The sequence below is a fragment of the Mauremys mutica genome, chromosome 2, assembly GCF_020497125.1.
Source record: "Mauremys mutica isolate MM-2020 ecotype Southern chromosome 2, ASM2049712v1, whole genome shotgun sequence".
Classification (NCBI taxonomy): domain Eukaryota; kingdom Metazoa; phylum Chordata; order Testudines; family Geoemydidae; genus Mauremys; species Mauremys mutica.
The window spans coordinates 111,713,011-111,733,824 of record NC_059073.1 but is presented as its reverse complement, the minus strand read 5'-3'; the positions used below and the strand labels follow the sequence as shown (position 1 = coordinate 111,733,824).

The 20,814-nt window shown below is 42.7% G+C and overlaps 1 long non-coding RNA gene across 1 annotated transcript in view; it reads left to right on the top strand.

Annotated features, from left to right (window-relative positions):
- Positions 1 to 19,430, top strand: part of LOC123364634 — a 64,902-nt gene extending 45,472 nt beyond the window's left edge. The window contains exon 3 of the long non-coding RNA XR_006577189.1: positions 19,352 to 19,430. This is a non-coding gene — a long non-coding RNA (uncharacterized LOC123364634). The remainder of the gene's footprint in view (positions 1 to 19,351) is intronic.
- The last annotated feature ends 1,384 nt before the right edge of the window (positions 19,431 to 20,814 follow it).

Here is a 20,814-nt window from a genome sequence, read left to right as displayed (position 1 = left end):
GAAGGGTTCTTATGAATAACAGCCTAATTCTCACACTAAACTTTGTGTGTATTTTATTATCAAGATTGTTGGGGCTGCACTTGGAGATAAGGGGATGTATATTTTCCTTTTTGCCTCCATTTATCAGACTAGGGATGATCCTAGAGATGCTGTTAGGGAATCCGGATGTGGCCTGGGTGATGAACGGAACATATTCTAAAACCCATTCACCCATCTTGTTTCCTTAAGTGAAGAAGCAGACATGGTCCTTGTCAAAACACATAACACACATTGTAAGCCTCCTGGAACAAGGACTGCAGGGCTGATTGTGCACTGCCTAACTCCTATGTACTCTGTAACACCAGCTCAATGCATAACTTGGTGAATATTATTTGTATTAAAGTAGTGCTGAGACGCTCTGATTGGGATTGGTCCCCCATTGTGCTAGGCACTGTACAAACATTGTTTTGTCCAGATCAGGCAAAATAACGGAGTTCACTAACCCAACCTTCTTAGCGGAATGTAGAAAAACCTTAGTAGGACAGTTCCTGCCCAAAGAGTTTATAATGTAAATAGAAAAGCTGGACAAAGAGTGCAAAAAAGGAAGTTTTTTCCCCCAGAAAAATAGTGAACTGATGCTCTGAGACCATAGGTAATTTAGCCAAGGACACACAGAAAGGCTGTGGCAGAGTAAGGAATTGAACCCAGGTCTTCTAAAGCCCCAGTAGATCAACTACAAGATGATCCTGTACCCCCAGATCAGAATGGCAGTTAACACCTGCTTTTCAAAGGCTTAATATGCAAGGCACTGGAGAACAGGATTTCCTGTCTTCTACCACAGGAAGGCAGCACTTTTCAGGGTTTTTTTTTAGCCGTTATATCTATTGCCTAACTCCCATTCTCCAGAGCAATGTAGCTCAGAGTATCCCCTTGGTCTGTGGTATTCATTCCACACCTCAGCTTTGAGCAGCACAGGGAGGGTTCATAGATTCTAGGGCTGGAAGGGACCTTGAGAGATCATTGAGTCCAGTCCCCTGCCCTCATGGAAGGACCAAATACTGTCTAGACCATCCCTGATAGACATTTATCTAACCTACTCTTAAATATCTTCAGAGATGGAGATTCCACAACTTCCCTATGCAGTTTATTCCAGTATTTCACCACCCTGACAGTTAGGAACTTTTTCCTAATGTCCAACCTAAACCTCCCTTGCTGCAGTTTAAGCCCATTGCTTCTTGTTCTATCCTTAGAGGTTAAGATGAACAAGTTTTCTCCTTCCTCCTTATGATGTACCTGAAAACTGCTATTATGTCACTTCTCAGTCTTCTCTTTTCCAAACTGAACAAACCCAATTCTTTCAGCCTTCCTTCATAGGTCATGTTCTCTAGACCTTTAATCATTCTTGTTGCTCTTCTCTGTACCCTCTCCAATTTCTCCACATCTTTCTTGAAATGTGGTGCCCCAAACTGGACACAATACTCCAGTTGAGGCATAACCAGCACAGAGTAGAGCGGAAAAATGACTTCTCGTGTCTTGCTCACAACATACCTGTGAATGCATCCCAGAATCATGTTTGCTTTTTTTGCAACAGCATCACACTGTTGACTCATATTTAGCTTGGAGTGGAGTACTTTGCATTTGTCTTTATTAAACTTCATCCTGTTTACCTCAGACCATTTCTCCAATTTGTCCAGGTCATTTTGAATTATGACCCTATCCTCCAAAGCAGTTGCAATCCCTCCCAGTTTGGTATCATCTGCAAACTTAATAAGCGTACTTTCTTTGCCAATATCTAAGTCATTGATGAAGACATTGAACAGAGCCGGTCCCAAAACAGACCCCTGCGGAACCCCACTTGTTATACCTTTCCAGAAGGATGGGGAACCATTAATAACTACTCTCTGAGTACGGTTATCCAGCCAGTTATGCACCCACCTTATAGTAGCCCCATCTAAGTTGTATTTGCCTAGTCATGGACAGTCATGGACGGACCAATCACACCATTCATCAGAGCCACAGAAAAGAGCCCTTCTTCATTGGCTGTAGCTTTTCCACACCCCAGCTATTGATGGCTGCAGCAATAAAATGGCTGGACCTTTCCTACCACACAGAGAAAGGGGGAGGAGAACAGATGAGGGGGACCACGCAGTGACTAGTAGTGACAGGCTAAGCTGCTGGAGGGTGCTCTCCTGGTCAGAAGTCATATCTTGGCTTCCAGTTAAACTGCTTAAAAACCACTTCTTAAATAAACCCAGTTGGGATTTTTTTTTTAATAAAGAGGTTTTTTTTAATATCTGAAAAGTGTTCTTGGGAGGGTGAGGCCCCTTCCACTTGTTAGAGAGGTGAAAAACTGCTGCAGTCAATACTGGGACTGCAAAAGCACTGTGCAAAACAAAATATTGTAGAATGAGACGTACAACACAAATCAATATTACAGGAACTTTGAAATACTGTGTAAAGAAATATTTTAGACCACAGAGACTCAGGAATGCTGCTGACTTGGTTGTAGAAATCAATACATGAGGGTGATTATGAAATACGTTTCATTTCCAAAACACAAACTATAGGTCCCAGTCTTCCCGGGAGATCAGCTAGTGTGGACTCTTGCAGAGTTGTGCTGAAATCAGTGAAGCTCTTGAGGTGTCCATGCTATTGGATTGGATTGTACATCTAGGGCCTCAAATAAGATACAGATACGGTTGTAGAGAAGAGAAAAAACCTGTGGGAAAGCAAGGCAATTCTAAGATGAGGATAAATGTATAGAGAAACAAATGCTTGAAATTCAGGAAAATCAGAATTGAGGTTTCACAAATAACCATAATTGACCCCCTCCTAACCCCCCACATTTTCTTTTGGCTTAACACTAATTTCGGAAAGCTTCAGGTTAGAAGGAAATGGCTGGGTGGTGTGTGTGTGTGTGTGCGCGCGCGCGCTGAAGTTATAAGCAGAGTAGGCATGGACAGACTGGCCCAGGATACTTAGGCTGCTAAACTCATTTTAGGCTGTCCAGTAAATGGCCTATATTTTTGTCTGGCTAGGCACTGTTGCTAATTTTTAATAGTGCTCAGCCATTAAATAATAGTTATTTGCCATACAGATGAAGAGGCCAGTGGGAAATTTGCATTAGAGAGAAGGCTGTTGGAGGATACTACGTGAATACAGTACTGATCTGCCCTCGGAGGAGGTGTCTGCTGTAGCTTGTGCCTTTAGCATCCGGACCTGAGACCCAGGGAGTTGCCCAAGGGTGAGAGTGGGAATGGTCAAAATCAGATTTAGAATGAAAATGGTCTTACTACCCGTATCATTCCAGGACGGAGAAAGCGCTGTTGATGTTCCCATTGGCATTGTGCTAGGTGGGGTCAGGCTAAACACAGCCAGAGCCCTCTGCAGGCAAGTTTGTTTTGGTCCCCCAACCATGTTGTTATTTGTCCCCTGCCTTCATTTATTACTGAAAGTGAATGCCATTTTAAGAATCTTAACCTGATCATGATTGTTCACAGCATAGCTTGTTTAAAAAACTCCCCCTTCAATGGATCACATAAATAACATGTTAAATTCTGAAGGGAAATTGACTTTTATTCAGACTTGTGCAGTCCAGCATCATCTTAGACAAATAGGACCTAACTCTAAATGTTGGCAGGATGTGAAGTGGGTTGAATTTCACATACTCTCAATACTTTGGCTCACACAGAGAATGTGGTGGTACAGTCTTGATGGCTTGCTTTGCTAGCTGGGGTTGGATTCCTGCAGCATATCTTCCTGATATTAAGGATCAAAAAGAGCATTCTTGAAGGGAGGAGGGGCAATCTGGAAGGTTTCCTAAAAACCCGATCTTGTAATTCCACTGAGTGATGCTAGAAACCCACAAGTCAGACATGTGGAAAAATTGGAAAGAGTCCAGCGGAGGGCAACAAAAATGATTAGGGGGCTGGAGCACATGACTTATGAGGAGAGGCTGAGGGAACTGGGATTGTTTAGTCTGCAGAAGAGAAGGATGAGGGGGGATTTGATAGCTGCTTTCAACTACCTGAAAAGGGGTTCCAAAGAGGATGGATCTAGACTGTTTTCAGTGGTAGCAGATGACAGAAAAAGGAGTAATGGTATCAAATTGCAGTGGGGGAGGTTTAGGTTGGATATTAGGAAAAACTTTTTCACTCAGAGAGTGGTGAAACACTGGAATGGGTTACCTAGGGAGCTGGTGGAATCTCCTTCCTTAGAGGTTTTTAAGGTCAGGCTTGACAAAGCCCTGGCTGGGATGATTTAGTTGGGAATTGGTCCTGCTTTGAGCAGGGGGTTGGACTAGATGACCTCCTGAGGTCCCTTCCAACCCTATATTCTATGATTCTATGGTTAGGGGGACATCAGGGATAAAGGCTGCTATGCTTTCTCCAAAAATGGCTACAGGAAGTAGTTGACCAGCTATATGCACTAGAGCCCTTAATAGACCCTTCAGTTTTTGGTGCTTTCTGAGAGAGAATGAGCAGCCTTTGGTTTCTTCTGAGCCTAAATGAGGACCCTGTGGTGTGTGGTACAGAGGCCTCCTGCAACCAGCTGTTGATATGAAGAAGCACTTCTAAGTGAAGGCTTTTCCTAGTGGGAGAGGTGAAAGAGGCAGCGCACGGATGTGAGAGGACACAGGGTGGTCTTAGACTCCTTTTCTTTCGCTATAGATAATTCTATCTGTGGCCCAAGCAGTTTTTCCCTGGTGTAGGGTAGGTCCTAAAAATTCTTCTAGACCTTCTCGTGGAACACAGAGGCCTACAGCCACACAGAGGTAGGGAATCTACCCTGACGCAGTAGCTGTTACCCACAGCAAAGTCTGCCCACACCTGATCAAAAGGCCCTCCAATTGCACCAAGGGACTCAACATCATCTGGCAGGGAGAGAGCGGAACTGTGAAGACAGGATCAGAGATAAGCAAGTGACCTGGCCAGTGTCCCTGAACACACCCTGTCATTCAGGATTTTCTGTCTGTCTCCATGGCCAGAAATGAAGTGAAGGGAGGGTGGTGGTGGTGGTGGTCCCTGAAGGCCTCAATTTTAAAGTTACATGAAGGTAATGCTTCACTAGCAATGCATCATAGGTCATCTCCTGCTGTTGCTGCTTATTCAGAAGTGCTCTTTCATCAGATGAGCCAGAGCGCAGTTTCCCCAGCTTCGGGCACTGAGATACAGAAGGTGTGCTGGAGTCTTTTTTAATATCTGAAAATGTTCTTGGGAGGGTTGATTCAGGGATGAAGCTCCCACACTGGGCATAGAGGGAAGTTGGGGCTCTGTTGACACAAGTGGTGCTAACAGAATCCTGGTACTCAATGGTGAAAGCTGAGTCACTTGTGTGCTGTGAGGGTTTGTCCTTGAAGCCCTGTGTGCCAGCCTTGTGCCAAACTTACAGGGAATCTCCTGGTGGTGCCTTGAGTAGGGACTGAAGGTGTTTCCCATGATGCTATAATGCTCAAAGTACCATCTTCAAATGGAACTGTCTTCTGTGGACTGCATGCTGGACCTCCAGCCAGATGATGCAATGCTAATTTGCATCATCTCAGTTATTAGTCTTTTGATGCTACACTGTAAGCACCCAACCCTCCACTTCTGTCCTTGGGGTCAAAAGTATAGAGCTTGAAGAGTTCCACTTTTCTCATGGTGGGAGCGCAAGATGCTGGAATGAGAATCCTGTCTAGATGGTATTTCAAGAGAATTTCATCCCTAGTTTACTGGGGCAAACCATCAAATAAAAAACCCAAAAGGCATGGTGGGGTGGTGGGTGGGGAAACAGGCTTTGTATCCTGTCAAACTGAAATAGCACCTGTCCTCTTTATGTGGTGGCAGAACAAGGAGAAGTTACAGCAGAACCTTTAGCTGCCAAGAAAGAAATGCCAAAGAAGCTGGAGGCAGCAGAAGCTGAGTTTGCAATAGCACTGGAGCCCTGGTCAACCCAGCCGAAGCATATTGTTGCTGTTTTATTAAAAAGGTTGATTTGGAGAATGTTGTGTTTGAGATTCAGCGTCGTGCCTCTGAGCCTAGATTTCAAGCCTTTATTTATATGCCTAATTGTTGCTATGGCAATTCAATATTTAAAGAGGTAATTATTGCTGATCTTGTTGCATGTGTCCATTTCTGATGTCCAGCTGTTAGCTCTTTAGCTCCAGACTAGCAGATTAATTACTGCTATTGATTACTTTGAGCTTCTCTCTTCACACCTGCAGTCTGTGTAATTAGCCAGTGGCCTCCTCTGAAAATTAGGAGCAGTTTCATTCTGGCACCTTGCCATTTCCCAGCCATGTGCATTGCACTGATGAACAAAAGCAAATCTACTTTAAATAGAGATATCTGGGTAATGTACTCTTTGTGTTTTGAACTATCCATGGATAATTCAAATTACCCTGTGTTAGCAAATATTACACCTCATCTGAAGACCATCTACAAAAAAAAAAATCCCAAACACTGGTGTTTATTCCTATAACCACAAGTAAATGTGCTCTTGGCTTCCTTAAATTTGTTATTGTTGTGCTTTTGCAACAGATGCGACCCAGACATCTAGGCATGGGCTCTTCTACTCCAGACCTGCTTTCCTGATGCAGGGGTATCCTTTCTTCTTCATTCACATGCATGTAGTTTTCACCATTGGTAGCGGATGTTACGCTTGCGCATCCAAAGACCAAACCCATTAAGGGTGAGTGAGTAAGGGGGTCCTTACCTTCCTAGGGCAGAGAATAGGGATATTAGGTTAGCATGAAGTGGTTCATGACACCTCCCTTTATGCACCACATTTTTCTCTGGTGTCCATTCACCCCCGTCCTGGTCATCTCATCATGGGATGCCAATAGCCACTCATGGTCAATGGCCTCCCCTGTGAAGGAAAATCTGTTGAAGAAGTTGCCATTGTGACACTTTCTGCTTCTGTTGAGTCAAGGAGTGATGGTTTCAAAGCTGGATTTTCAAGCAGTAGAGGTGTGCTTCACTACCAACCAGGCCAGTTGATTCATTCGGTCCAAAAGAGAAACCTTTTGTTTATTTAACTGCTATTGCCACGTGTAGGGCTTGGTAACATGTAAGTCAACATAAACAGTGTTTCTGCTGCATACATACAATCTAGGCTTATAGCAGACCCAGGACAGCCAAAAACTATAGTCCTGGGGGTCTATGAAATGAAGAGCACTGAAGTTCCATGACTCTGAATTTACTTTTGTATAAAGTCTGTGTGTTTGTATTACGCTGAACCTTTCCACTTGCTGTCAGTGAATAATATGCTCTGAGCTCAGGGGTGAGTAGTGACAAAATCTAGGTGCTGCCTGCTTCTTAGGTCAAATGTACTGTTGCTGTTGCCATGTTGGTCCCAGGATATTAGAAAGACAAGGCGGGTGAGGTAATATCTTTTATTGGACCCATTTCTGTCGGTGAGAGAGACAAGCTTTGGACCTTACACAGAGCCGAAGAAAAGCTCAGCATATGCTGGAAAGCTTGTCTCTCTCACCGATAGAAATTGGTCCAATAAAAGATATTATCTCACCTGCCTTGTTTTTCTCAGGTCAAATACAGCCTAGTTGGAACCAAAGTTATTGTGAAGGTAGTGACCAGAAGACAGGCATCTACTCACTGATCCTGTGCAATCGTTGTTTTAGAGTGTTTGGTACAGCACTGGCCTTTAGACCAGAAGGTCCCCAGCTGGAATCTCATCACTGCCACTTGTTCCTAGATTAAATTCTAAATTGCATACTGTCATTTGGAGGCCTTCTGTGCAGGGTCTCATCGAGTCACCAGTTATTAGGAATGCCTCCTATTATCACAACCCTAAAAGCTATTTGAACAGAAGCCTAATGTGACTGTGATTTCCAAGAACCATTTGCTGTTATTGCAGCTCTGCTTTTTTTGTGAGCAAGAGAAGCAAACCAAAGTTGCTTTCACGTAGCCTGGAGGGGAGGGACGGAGATGCAGCGGCACTGGAGTGACATTCTGCTGGCAATAAATGTAAACTCACCAAAAGTAAACTATAGCCTTCCTCTTCTTTTTTCTTTTTAACTACAGCAGAGTCAGCTCTACTACTGGAAAACAAACATGTTCATTTTATTAAAAGAGCTAAATTTGCAGGATTGTTAAATCTTCCTCATTTCAGTTTTACTTTGGCTAAATATATTTTTTTAAAGTAGCTTTAAAAGCTAGTTGCTAAAGATATGAATAGAAGCTACTCCCTGTGCTGCCCTTGCTGGGCTGGAAAGGGATTATTGTTGTGTAAAGAGGAACAATGAATACCTGACATCAAGGTTAGAAATCCAGACTGGAGCTGAAATTGCACCTGCAAAATGAACGCAAGTCAAGCAGTAATTTGTGTGCACAAAATGGGAGGCTGCAAGCACACACCGAAAGCCACATGTGGGAGTAGAAGTCTAAATTCTGTGGGGATATGAATAATAGAGCAAAGGTGCTTAGAACTGAACCAACTCTGCCATACTATGGACCCCAGTGGAAATAGGACTGAGAGCTTTTGAAAAATCCCACTCTAAATCCTTACTCTGTTAAATCCCTCAATGAACGTCAAATGAGAGTTTTGACTGGGGGAAGGACTTCAGTATTTGGCCTTTTTCCTTTAAAAAAAAAAAGGTCCCTACTCTAGTAGCTATACTTTCATAACATGTTAAATGGGTTCTGCTGTGTGTACATCTGCAGTGTATTTAAGGGACAGATCCTCAGCTGGTGTCAAATGGACGTACTCCGCTGAAGTGAATTGTTCAATGCTGATCTACACCAGCTGAGAATATGGCCCAAGATTTTGTATTAATCTTGCATAATACAGTAGTTGACATAAAACTTCCAGCTCTGGCTTTCATTATTATACCTCATGGCCCTTGATGGTGATAAGCCTGTCCAGAGGGGTATTTCAGGCATAAGGTGATAGGTTCCTGCAGATTCTTATAAAGCTCCCTCGTAGCAGGAGGCCTGAAAGGTGTGCGAGCACCTTCCCAAGACAACCTCCCCTGGCGCCTAGAGCACAACTTAAAGCTGGAGCCCTGGAAGGAAAATAGTGGTGCAGCACGCTGCCCTCCCCACTCAGGCTTCTGGCCAGCCTGAGGTGGGGAAAAAAAGGCATTACCTGCCATCATTGTCTTCTGGGAACCCAAGAGCACCAACTCATCCAATACAATTCAGAGGAAGCAAAGAGTCCAGTGACATGTACATGGCTCAAGCTTCTTTCCTGTAGATATTTTTACCTATCTATTGGCATTGCTCAGTTTTATATAGATTGAGCATAGGACAAATTGTTCTAATCCATGTTCCTAATTTTGGTAGACACTAAAACAAAGACACTGTAGGATCTGGATTCAATAAAAAGCAGCAACTGATCATGCTTCAGGCAAAACCACCTTACTGTCCTGCCCACGATTACATTGATTCACTAAGCAGTGACACTGGAAATCCTGGTTGCACGACTCCCCTCCTACGTGAAAACCCTTGGGGGGAAAAATGTAAATCCTAATATAACAGCCTATCGTGCCTCTTGAAGAGGAAGGAATGAACCTACAAAAAGATTGCTGCCTCTATTCCTGTAAGAACCTATCTGCCATGCAACAACACTTATGATCACTGCTATCAAAGGCCCCTGGTCGATCTAGTAAAAGTGTCACTCATCCTGTACTTCCCAGAGTAAGCATACCTGCTTCTAAACTGCTTAAAGGTGCTTTGATTTATAGCCAGCCAGCTCTGCTGATTGTCTTGGAGAGGAGTCAAGGCAGGAGCCTGCCTTCCCTCAATTTAGGCACTTAAATACTATGGTGGTGGGCAGCGTATAAGACCTGAACAGAATAGAAACTGCTCCTTCCCCTTTTGTGATAACAAGCACCCGTGTGGGTGCATGGTAGGAGTGAACCTGCACATTGTACATGCTACATACCATACCTTTCCATCACTGCTCCTCTCATCCTGCCTCTCCCATTCCCCTCACTTGTTTGTTACTCTAATTTGTGTTTTCCTTTTAAAATTTAGCTCGTGAGCTCTTTGGGGCAGGGACTGTCTTTCACTCTGTGTTTGTACAGGGCCTAGCACAATAGGAGTCTGATCTGATTCTACTGAAATATAAGTAAATAATAATGAGAGTGGGAGAGAGGGCAACATGTGGTGACATAGATTAGGAATGTGCACACTTAGCAGGTTTCATGTCAAATGGATCTGTTTTGTGTTCTAGGTTTAAAATACCAGTGATTCCTTGTTTATTTATAACAGTATATTGACTTTTCTGGAGTTATACCTGGCATGAATTTGGACTATTGGCTCACATTCAGCCTTGGCATAAGCAGACACAATTACCATTGACTTCAGGTAGAGCTGCACTCACTTACTACACCAGGTTTGAATTTGTTCCATTGTATTTAAGATACTTGCATTTGTGTGTGATTTATTCTCCTCCTTAATGACATAGCGATTACACTTTCCTTTATAGTATCCTGAAGTTTTCCTTTTAAATAGGTGCAATTGGGAACTGATTTAGAGCCTATGTGCCTTTCACTAGCCCAGTGAGACCATACTGGGCCATTACTGGATTACACCGTATCAAATGCAGAGGCACTCAGATTATACTTTAAGATTTGCTCTGCATACATGGTATGTTGTGTTTCATTCTGTCACAGAATCAGAAAACTCTTGATCCAATATCCTACCGACCTGCCTGCAAGAATAGGATTTAAGATAAAGAGTGAGGTGAATGATCCATTTCAGGCTGTAATGGAGCATCAACTGAGATTCATACCATATCTGTTTAATACCATGGTATTAATATCATATCTGAGTGAGGTGAATGATTCATTCCAGTTGCAACAGAGCATCAACTGAGATTAATACCATATCTGTTACCAAAACCGACCCCTAAAACCACACTATTGCCACCTCCTGTGTACAAATTGTCCTGCATGCGTCTCATGTGCCAGAGTATTACTTTTTAGGTAAAGGGGCCAATCTAACCAGAGTGTCTTTCGATATCCATTACTAACTAATGCAATATCTGCCCTGTTCATGGGCCAGTGAAAAAAAAAAGCTACATTATAAAGACCTTATGCAGTACAGCTGCAGTGAGTTTTCTATGTGGCTAAATGTCTTCAAAGAGCATTTGAAATCCTCATTGTATCCCCCTGATATAAGATTCCTTTTCTCAGGGGATTTATTTTATGATTTGCTATATAATCTGTGATCTACCAAAATTACTTCAAAAACAGAGAAAACGTGGTTTGATCTGGGTTTATGTGTCCCATCCATACTATCCATTCTCACCCTAATGAGCTGAAACTACATTAGCAAAATCTTAGGCACATAAATTGACTTTAAAACTTGGTTTGATGATCCTACTAAGACATTCAATTAATTCTATTTTGCTACAAGCTAATTTATGACTTTGTGTTTATTCAAAAAAAAATGTTGAACATACAAATCAGTAGGAGACAAGGTAATGAATTATTCTACCTTCCTTCATGCTCGTCTCTTCACACTTCACTACAGTGGGAATGGAAGAGGGAATATGAAAGAAGTGTCTTTTGATGTATGAAATGTGGGTATTTTCTCATACTGAGCAGTATCTAACTGGTGTAAATACATAATCAGGCCCTCTAGGAGATGCTAATTAGTGCAGTAATGTTAGTTTATTAATTGCCATTACATTTCTCTTTGTTTCACCAGTGAACGTGTCTTTTCAGGAGAACAGATCTGGTATGACATGTCGGCAGAATTTATTTGTCTTCTTGGCATATGAAGACAAGTAGCCTGGTAAAGCTGTGATGTATTAACTGCGGTCTGTGAGATTTGTAACAAAGTCCACAAAGTGCATGTGCTGCTGCAAGATCTGGACTTCGGGGGTTGTGGGGAGAAGAACCCACAGAGGTTTTGATAGCAATTACTGCTCCATCCCCCTACTCAGTGTGTTTTTAATGAGTGCTCCAAAATCACAGGTAGTAAAACTTTCCCTTTTTGATGTGGCAGAATACATTGACAAGACATACTGCAGGAGAGTTAGTTCAAAGGCAAACAGCCAGAGAATACAATCACATTAGGTGAGGCTGCTCTGTATAATTGAGTTCCTCCCATCTTTGGAAAGTGATAGAAGACAGAGTTGAGAGGAAACTGTCCCTTAACAATTCCCTCTTCCTGCATCTCCATCTTATTAATATAAATCAATACTCTCCCTGTGTTGTTCACATTTTTAAACTAAAATTATCACTTGCTGTATTGCCTGTGCCAGAGATGAAGAACCAGAAATATATATTTCAGTAAATAATAAGGACCTAATTGTGCAACCCCCCTGCACCTACTGGCTGAGGTGGGTTGTAAGTAGGCAAGCAGCGGTGGGAGATGTGTTGCGGGGGAAGAGGATGTAGAACTCTGCAGAGATTAAATCAATTTGCTCCTTGTTTCAGGCTGGGAACAATTGCTGAAAACATACTACCTTTTTAGGTGTTGCTCCTGCTGGAAAAAGGTTGCGTGGGTTCTGCTGACTGACTGAAACAGGTGGCTCATTACCCCAACTGGATGTAAAGCTTTCTAGATAGAGAGGACCTAGGGTGCGGGCTGATCAGATCTCAGATAAGAACCCTAGTTGCAGCCAAGTTTTTGGAGAAAGTTTGAGTTTCTTTGTTAATAAAGCCACACCCTGGGAAGAAGTTTTTGATTCTACACAGTGTGTAGAATCCTGGTGTGTCTTATTTTGACTTTGGTTTAGGTCAGTCTAACAAAGGTGCACACATACCTTCCTGCACAAGTGAATCTAGCCCAGGGGCTCTATCTAGGCAATCACAAAATCTTTCTCTCAGACATGTACATACTTTTGCACAATTTTCTTTAACGATACTGTGGTTGAATTTAGTGCTCATGAAAATCTGGGACTAACAAACTCCACTTCAGGTTTTAATTCCTTAAAATAAGAACCGTGTTTTAATATGTCTTTGAGCAGCTCCTGGCACAACGACACTGCCACTTTGGGACAACTGCTGGTTACTATTATACAAATAATAATGCGAATGACTTGAATTAGGTATAGCATGACTATGTGGCACTGAAGCATTTCCACATACCCTACAGTCCTGACTAGCAACATTCTCACTGCTTCAATCAAATGGGTCTCATTTGAGAAAAGACTGCAAATCATGTGTGTGTGTGTGTGTTAGTTTTGTGAGGTGGGCAAATGGGGCACTGAGCTGAGATGACTACATTCATTTTCACATATGTCCCCCAAAGTGGGGGCTGAGCTTAGATGTAAGGTTAGTCCCTTACTCATATCTGGTATTATATCTATACATGTTTATGAAGTGTTCTTGGCTCACTGCTGGCATTGGCCACCTTCAGAGCCGTCCCTTGGGTAGGGTGAATCGGGGTGACTGCTCTGTGCCCTGTGCTTTGGGGGGCCCTATGGGCCGGTGTGATTGGCCGGTGCGGTCGGTTCTGGAAGAGACGAATCCGTCACTTCTGCTCTGGGCCCCGAACCCCCCTAGGGATGGCCCTGGGCCACCTTGTTGGCCTTCTCTTTATTTTGTTAGTCCTACTGCACTGTGACATTTCCTGTGAATTTCAGAAAGGCAGTGCATCCATGCAGACAATGCTGGGTAGTTAATAATGTGTTATGGGAAGTAAAAATATGGGCTGGTTGTCTTCATCCGGTGGATGTGTAAATTTGGCCATGGTGACTGCATGTTTAATATATATTAAGTTCATGATCCCACATAAGGATCCTCTTGCTTGGACCTCTGCACATGTGTGGAGTCCCATTGGAATTTTGCATATGTGGAACACATCTCAGAAGTCATAATTCGTTCCCCTATTGCACTCTACATAGTGACAATGAGTCACACTAGCAGATCCTAGTATTAGATTGAGGACTCAATTTCTATTAAAGGAATTTATAGCATAGACAATAACATTAATGAATTAGGTTTATTTATATATAAGTAATCATAGTGTTAGTTTTACCCATGTTGGAACTGAGTGTTTGAAGATTCTGTCCAAATATTGCACTCACAAATGAAAAATTGGATGTTGTACCTCTGTAAATGGGGTTTCCTTATTTCAGGATTATAAGCAAAATGTGACTTTTGCATTCACTTTACAGCTCCAGCACAGGTTTAGGGAGCACAGAGAAAGTTTCATCCCTTTACTTAAATGGATTGTTGCTTAATTTGGTTGCAGAAATATGATGGAAAGTGGACACTAGCTTTGAAATTTGTTAGAAATCTGGAGACAGAGAAAATGGTATGTCCTCTGAGACATGCTCCATATATGCAGAATCCATCTGAATAAATGAGCCCCTTATTTAACTGGGAACGTACTGTATATTCCATCTGCAGATTGAATGATTGCTCCATTTCAAGCCTCCCGACTCCCATGGAGCCATCTGGTATGTGCTAGTTTGTATGAATAGGTGAGGATTCCTGCTAATACAACAGCCTTTAAGTAGTCAGAGTTCTGATATGTAGCACTCCCTTTCACATCTGCGTACAAAACCATAACAAAATCCCAACACTTTCTCCATTTTTTTTATTTAAATGAACCTTTTCTCTAGAAAGCCAGTTGGGACTGGAAAAATTAATTAAATTACATCAGAAGGGGTTGAATTATTAATATGTAGGCTAAGAGGAGACTTCATGTTATCTGGTGTTTGTGAATTTTTCACCCACCGTTTGCTTAGAGCCGGGGATGGGGTGGAAAATGCTTTGTGTTGATATTCTTTATGTCGCTTTGAGGCATCCTCAAATCTAATGGTTCTATTTAATGTTTGTGAGTACTGGAGCGTTGGAACTCAGTGCAGCAATAAGTGCAATAAGTGCAAGTGAAGGTGGACAGAACAAAAGGAATGGAAAAGGGGGCAGGGAGAGAGGGGGCAACTGGGACTGAAGAGGAAGGCTGGCAGTTTGACAAATTGCTTTAGTATCTAAGAGACCAGTAAGACTTAGTTATTTAGAGTGAAGAAAAACAAGCACATTTACTTTTAGCTTTCTGAATAATGGTCTAGTATCAACAATGTGATTTTTAGGGTTTCTCCCCAATATTGTTCAGAGAACAATGCACTTAGACTCATTGTCTGAGGATTGGTCTACACTGAAAACTTACATTTGGCATAGCTATGTCTGAAAAATCCACCCTCCTCCTCCCCCCGAGAGACGCAGATAAGCCGACCTAACCTCTGGTGTAGACAGAGCCAGCTCGACGGAAGAATTCTTCAGTTGACCTAGCTGCCCCCTCTTGGGGGAGCTGGATTAACTGTAGTGACGGGAGAACCCCTCCTGTTGCGGTAGTGACTGTCTACATGGAAGTGATACAGCTTTCCATCTGTATTGGGCACTTGGCTGATCTCTTTACTTCTCTTCTTTTAAGGCTTCTGTGTGGCTGCTGAAAATGATAGCAAACCTTTCCAACAGAAGGATCTTTCATTCAAAAATCATGATGGCCGTAGTTTTTGACACATCCGGACTGAACTGAAGTCACTCGTGAATGCTGCAAAGATTCAGGATTACTAATAATGCAATAAGTATGTTGTTTACTGATGCAGCATCATAGCTAAGCATATTTCTACAGTACATGTCAGCATAATTTCACTTTGTTTTAGCAAAGTGTTGCCCCACAGACATGGATCACTTACACACTGGGAGCTCTGCTCAGACATGTATTGCACAATATAGCATACTGAAAACAGCTGTAAGGAGCTCCCTTTGTCTGCCTGGAGTTCTTCACTTAAGTGCTTGTGGTGCCTGATTAAATTAGTAATCAGAGATATAGTCATGCTATTTTGTGACTCTGAGAGCCTTGATTGTGGATTATATTTACAGACTGCAATTTCTTTCTAAATGAAGCCCTTTGTGTTCAAGGACCTTAAGAGTCTTTCAGTCTGAAAAAATCCAGTTTACTTCATAGATCAGCTTTTGCTGTGATGCCAAGATCTCGGTCAGGCAAGCTGTGTGAAATGCTTTTTAGTTTTCACAATAAATATAGCTATGGAAAGTTCATGTTTGGTGTGGCGGTTTTGTTGACCCTTTACTCTGAAAAATTACACTGCGTTGGATTGGCTGTGGCACTGAATGTCTTAACCTCATATAGCCTCAAAACAACAGCATTTCTGTTATTGTCAAAACTAGAGAGGCTTGAACAAAAACCACATACATGATAACACCCGACTCTGCGGTGTTCAATATCCATGTGCAGCTCCAAATTCAGTGGCCTGTCTCTAGTCAAAACAAAAGAACTGGAAAGTTACCCAGTTCAAAGGGCATGTTTAAATTATATATTGCTCATTAATATAATCGGACCTGTGTCACAAGTGATTTCTTTGGTGTGTAATGATGTTTTTCTAACTGCCAGAGCTGGTTGAATACTATTGGTTTGAATATATTATATAGTGAACAATGCAGAGGTCAGTGGATAGGACATTGAGCTGGGACTAAGGAGACCTGATTGTATTCCAAGTTCTGCCATTCACCTGTTAGGTGACTGTGGCCATGCATAAGCTCTGTGTCTCTCTTCTCCTTGCATCCATTGCCTGTCTTCTCCAGTTAGACTTAAACTCTTCAGACCACAGACTGTCTTACTGTGTGTTTGTACATGTCAGAGTTCATTACTCACTGCTGGGGCACCTCCTTGGGGATCATCTGGGGATTAGCGCTCCACCAGTCTGATTCCCCACTCCTTCAGTTGCTTGCCATAAGGTATCTTTCTCTATGGCAGTGGTCCCCAACCTTTTCATCTGGCGGGCGCCAGACGAAGGACTGTAGCGGCGGTTGAGCATTCACTGAAATGCCGCTGAATTTCAGCGGCATTTCGGCGGCAACGCCTCTCGATGACGTCGCTTGTCGGCAGCAGCAGCGTCATCGAGAGGCGTCACCAGTGACATGCCGCAGAAATTCAGCGGCATTTAGGCGGATGCTCCACCGCAGGCCAGGACACGGGTGCATTTAGATGCCCCCACGGGTGCCATGGCGCCCACGGGCACCGTGTTGGAGACCCTTGCTCTATGGAGTCAGATTAGTCCCTCCTTGTGACTCCCTCTTCCTGGGCTGGTCCTCCAGTTTTCCCCTTCCAGAGTATCAGAGTCCCACTGGATGAACCATCTTGGGCAGTCTTCCTGTTCACTGCCCAGACTGTGCCACTTCCCCAGTGGCTGGTAAGGGAACCCAGGCCTGCCCACTACTCAGGGTTCCAGCCACGGGACCCTATGACTAGCCACTGTAGTCTCTGAAATCCCAGACCCTGTTGTTGTTTCCCTGGCCTGCTTCCTACCTTTGTTTTCTACTCCAACCTCCCTCTGGGTTACCATTGGAGCTTCCTCTTCAGGAACCCCTGCAGCTATTTACCCTTCTCAGGCTCTTACCTGAGTCTATAGTCCAAGGTAGGACCCCATGGGTTTACTCTCCCCTAGGACACTTCCTTGTCTCTTACTAATTCCCCTCCTTTCTGGGAAGTGACTGTAGCTTTCCTACCTGCAGACCCCTTCTCACTCTCCATTTCCTGGGTTTATACCAGCTCAACCTGCCCCTGCCCAGTTGGGCTTCATCATCAGTTAAGACTTTATCAGCCCTGATTCTCCTCCAGGTGCTGCCTGTCACAGGGTTAATTGGCCCTTTTTACTTACTCTGGTCTTGGCCTGTTGAGATAAACACCCCATCACAGTACAGTGTCTAGAAAATGAAGCCCTGTTCAAGGTTACCTCCTCTAGGTGCTACTAAACAATAAAATAAATAATAATACTAAATAATACTAAATGTATTGAATATTTTGTCACAAAATATTTTTGATTATCCTCTCTGCTCTAACAACTCCTCAACCATTTTGGAAATGAAATAGTTTAATCCCATTCTGAAATCCCTAGGTTACCATTATTAATGGCCCCAGGGAGTGGATATGACCCACACATTTGTAATAATACTAATTTTTTATTTGGACAGAATTATAGCTGTCTCATAAGAACCATTATAGCTCTCAGTAATTAACACTCCACACTCCAGATCAGGGGAAAAACCCCAAACAAACAAAATGTTACCCTCTTTGAAATAGCCAAACACAAATAAACTGGAAATGCACCAGAATCTCAAATGTGGTGAATTTATGGAGGTTTAAGTTCAAATTCCTGTTTGATTGGACCTCCTGGGTGTGTTTGATTTGGGTTCTCTTTGGAATTCACTCTGTTATACATCATGGGCCTGGCAGACTTGCCATACCATAGTCAAACCCTGGATATAGCAAACTACAGTCCCACCTAGATGCTTTCCCACCTAGTTCCTATCTCAGTACCTACACTCTGACTATGATCCAAATGTACCCTCTTTCTAGACTTTCCCTTTATTGATTAACTTAAATTCCAACAAATCATAAATCTCAGCCTAGGCTTTCTCCTCAACCTGACTGTTCCTTGAAGGAGATTACTGTCCCTCAGCCTCAGAAGGTAGGTCTTTACAGCTGCTGGGAATGAGTCTTGGAGCCTGGATTGATGAACTTGTGCTAGTTGGGCTCAGGCTAGCTTACTAAAAATAGCTGTATTGACATGGCTTTGATGCTTAGGCTGGAGTTTGGGCTCTGAAGCCCACCCCCTCCTTAGGCCTCAGAGCCCAAGCACCAGCCCAAGCCAGAACACTGATATTGCTATTTTTAGCACACTAGTGTGAGCCCCGCTACCTCAGATCTGTTGATCAAGATGTAAGACTCGCTCCCAGCAGCTGTGTGGACATACCCAGTGAGGCTCAAATCCTCTTCTATTCCTTGGTTGTAGTTAATAGGACCCACCTGGTTTGGCTGCTAGAATGAATCAGCAGAATAGCCTGGCTTCTTCTTCGAGTGCTGTCCCTGTGGGTGCTCCACTCTAGGTGACGGTGCGTCCCGGCGCTGTCGATCGGAGATTTTCGGTAGCAGTGCCTGGTTGGGGCGCACGCACCCAGATGGTATCTCCCGTCTAGTTGGAATCTTCCTGAGTGCGTGCGCCCCACACCCTCCTCAGTTCCTTCTCTACCGTGGAGAGTAATCTTAGTACTCCAAAGTAGAGGGGAGGAGGGCGGGGAGTGGAGCACCCACAGGGACACACATCTCGAAGAACCTCAGTTACTGCAAGGTGAGTAACTTTCTCATCTGTGTGCTGTCCTCTAGCACTTCACATCTTGCAATAACAGGGACTGAAGAATTGTTTTAAAGTGGCAATGTATATTAATGGTCTTTATTACTTTCACAAGGACCACTCTTCTCATTTTTGTTCATTTGTTTTTTGAGGGGAGTTTATTACCACAACAATAGAAGTGTTATGATGGCTTATGTGACACAAATAAAGCAAGACTAAACCTGTGACTGTAAAAGTTAAAAGGACTGTATTTGCTTGGTATTTGTTAATGTTATTTTTGCCTAAGGATAGCAGCTGCTTTTCTTTTCTTTTTTAGCAGATGGAGTTATTTCTCATGTAGTATTACAGTAATGACCAACATGACACAGAAGGAAAATTCTGCGACAATATGTTAGGTAAGATGTTATTGACAGCTCCACTTGGTTGTAATTTGTAATTACATTCTTGTTCTATTCTTTTTTTCCCCACCTCCCAAATGCTCTGTCTTTTCTACTTTGTAGAACCAGATTTTACACTGAATGAAAAAACTTAATTTTAAGGATTTAAAATAAAACTGTTGGAGGCTAAAAATGATTAACAGAATCTACGTATAATCTTAAATTAAAATGAATTGCATTTTAAAATGATCTAGTTAAAAATCAGTGCCCCTTTCACTTATCTGTCAAGAGTTCAGGATTTTTGATTTCCCCTGTAAGTGTGGATGACTTGGGTATCACAAATGTAGGAGATATCCTATTTGGATAAGGGAGTCCAGCAGAGATACTGGAAGCTAGACTGACCAAGGAGACTAGAACATGAAAACTCAGAATGCCAAGGAGCCACATAACTAGAATAAATGCTTAATTAGAAGTAGATCAGTCAGGGATTTATTATAGAGCTTGTTTTTCTTGGAATAAACTGAGCACATTAGTTAAAACTGACTTTTTTTTTTTGGTCAGTTCATCTCATTCTTTCTCACCTGGCTCCACTGAAAAATTCACAATCAATTCCTCTGACAACTCTAGGAATTCACATGCGCATAAACCTTCACAAGGTTGCTTCTGCTCTTGTGGAGCTCTAATTTCATTGTTGTTGGAATAAGTGATAGGAAGGTATAAAAGAGAGTTGCAGGACTATTTTTGTTGCAATTATCTCTGATTTTGGGCTCTGATTGAATGTTGTTAGTATGAGACAGAGAGGAGACCTTAGCTCAGCAAGCCTTTTATTCAAACTTACTTCAATGGGTAGATCAATGTGTGCGGTAGCAGTGTGTCTGAATATAGTACAAAACAATAGTGACCTGAAAAAAAGCCAAGAATCATGCTTCTAGGGAGTGGAAAGAAACTGCAGGAGGCCATGTAGCTGATTCAAAGACACATAGGTCTCCTAGGATAGGATCCTTTTAAATTTGTGGCTATCATAGAATCCACAAGTCTGGGGACCAGACTGGCTGCTGCTTCAATGAATGGAGGTGTGAGGGACAAATGCCACCATCCTCTCATGCAGGGTCGACTTATTTTAGGGGGTTCGTTCTATGGTAGCCAGCACAGAATACTACTATACTGACTCTCACCAGACCCTTCAGAGGAGGAGTCGTCCCTGAGAAAAATCTGCTTCGAGCTGTCTGTTACACATACTTTTGTGTATGCTATCCACTCTTACAGTATGTCTACTGTATTTGCATAAAAGTAAAACTTTTGCAGATGAATATCCGAAAAGGGTGAATTGAATAAAAGTTCCACAAGAAAATGAAAAAATATAATGGCTATCAAAGGGGCTGGAAGAAAAAATCCCATTAAT